This window comes from Sesamum indicum, linkage group LG3 (assembly GCF_000512975.1).
Source record: "Sesamum indicum cultivar Zhongzhi No. 13 linkage group LG3, S_indicum_v1.0, whole genome shotgun sequence".
Lineage (NCBI taxonomy): Eukaryota > Viridiplantae > Streptophyta > Magnoliopsida > Lamiales > Pedaliaceae > Sesamum > Sesamum indicum.
Window position 1 is genome coordinate 459,972 of NC_026147.1, and position 2,455 is coordinate 462,426.

The 2,455-nt window shown below is 35.8% G+C and overlaps 1 pseudogene; it reads left to right on the forward strand.

The window, feature by feature from the left end:
* Positions 1 to 2,455, forward strand: part of LOC105156855 — a 6,072-nt pseudogene that overhangs the window by 623 nt on the left and 2,994 nt on the right.

Consider the following 2,455-nt stretch of genomic DNA (forward strand, 5'->3'; position numbering starts at 1 on the left):
TACAATTGGTTCTTAAATCATTTTTGCAGGCATGTATTTAGATGGTGGAGACAAATTTGATAGACTTGTATGTTATTCTCCTCAGATATTCAAGGTAAAGGTTTTGAGACGTTTCTTTGTTTGTTTGATTTTAAAACATCTGTCACAAGTTATTCATTCTTTACGTTGATAGATTGAACAAAAACAGTTTGGTCTCCGAAACTATGCCACATGATCGAGATTACCAGCCCTTTTTATGTCCCAAAGAAAGAACTACTTTTAGAAAGGTAACGCCAATTTGATATCTGCATTCTATGGGTTCAAGTTGGAGGTATTGGGTGATATTGTTTATATCATGTGTTGCAGAAATTGTTTAGTGTGCTAGATGGGTTAGAGACTTTAAAGGTGCGGCATCAGTTAGAATTAAATGGATAAAGTAAAAGCATCTTACACGAATCAGTTGATCATTGATGGTTCAATCAAGATATCTTATTCAAACTCTTTGAACAGTAGGACTCTATAAGCTGCAGCAATTGCAGGTACAGATATATCTTCATTTGCTTATCAATGTTCTTCAGGTGAATTTACTCAAGCATAATGAAGAATGATCATAAGCAGCCATAGATTCTTTTCTATCTAAATTAAATCAATGCAAAAGATAGAGATAAAAAGCGCACATTGATAATGTCATTTCTCTCAATTCCACTATGTTTTGCTTGATTGTTACTATATTCTTTTGATCAGCTGTTGATGATCATGATAGCTCCTCCATCTTGATTGAAGTCGAATAGTGACTATAGCTGAGTTTATCAACGTGCAGTTCCGGAAGCTGTGAGTGCATTATGAAGATACCGGAAATGCTTGTGGTATCTGTCATTTTTTAAAATTATTTTATGCTGTTCACCAGAATACTACCCTTAATTTCTGAATATGAAGTTGGAAATTAATGATCAATCTGTATATTATGCCATGTTAATTATGGAAATCCTCACCCCATGCATTTGTGCTTGGCGCCATTTGGCTTAATTTATTGTCTTAATTTGGATGATGATTATGTTTCAGATAATATGACAATCTCTAATTTAGTATTTATTTGTTACCTTTTAGGGGAATACTTAATCTTATGATGCTTTTGTACTGTCATTCAACAAGATTGCAAACTTTGTTCAGGATAAAATAGTTTGAGGATTTATTTTCGACTTATCACATATTCGGAAAAGTATACAAGGAAAATATACAAACTTATTCAGGATATAAGTGTTACTGTATGATGAAGAATTATATGCATGGGGCTTATAAATTGCATAATAATGTATTTATTTTGCGTGAAGACATTCTTAAGCCCAGTGTTGCTGACGCACATACGTGGCCTCTTGCTTACCTGTAACTCTAGAACCCTTCTCTAGGTATTAATTTGTCCTGTTGTGTCGTCTTAATTTTCTTGGTGGATCTGGCGTCACTGGTGCTTGTCTAGTTCTTTCTGCTGCTGTTGTCAAACCAGTTTGCCACCTTCTATTTTGTACTTGTTGGCAAGTTCTATCTAAGGTCTCATTGCTAAGTTGAGTCTGGAGAAGTGATCTGTGAAAGAGAAGATCGAATCATGCAGCTTTTCTGTTTCGGTAAGTTAAACAGACTGACAAATATCTAATATTTGGCAGATCCCTTGGTTTACCTCTTTCAAAGCAGGAAACATTGTCCAGGCATTCATTTTAGGACCAAATGGTTTTTGCGGTCAAAAGATGGGGCCCAGTGCTGAGATTAAGGTATGGAGAATGATCCTTCATAATTTAATTTCCATTGCTTTTTTTCGTAATAGAGAGTTGTTTAGCTCTATCTTATTTAATCTAGTGTTTACTTCTGATTTTGATTGGTTATTTGATCTAGCTGTACCAGGTCAATCCTCCAATCAACATTGTCATGGATTCTGGTGAAAGTTCAAGGTAAAGATTCTACGAAGACTAAATCATTCCCAACTTTTCTTTCTTTCCCTCTTTCTTCATTTCTTCCCTTTCGTTATTTCTTTTCTTTTTAAAATGTGTCCGCTGGGGGATAGGAGCTGCTAAATTGCGTAACTGCTATTGTCTCCGAATTTTTAGTGGTACAATTGTATGCCATTCCTGTTGATAGCTGAAACTTAGAAATCTTCTTTGGGTGTTACAAGTAGTGTGATATATATAAGCAAAGCTGCATAAAGCACACAGGCACTATGTGAACTTAACTTAATTGCTTGTAACAGTTTGATATTGTGCCACTATGCCTATAGTGTGAACCAGGTCAAAAAACGCGGCCTTGTGGCAATAGAAGATTGTGACTCAGAAGTGGAAAATTCAACCATGGACTCTTTAGATGAGGGTAGATGGTTACATGCTGCTGAAGAATCTGGTCTTCCACCAAAAAGTGAATTGGAAAACAATGATATTCAGTGGGGTAATATCAGGCAACCCATGCCACCTCCTGTCCTGGCACAAGTCCATCA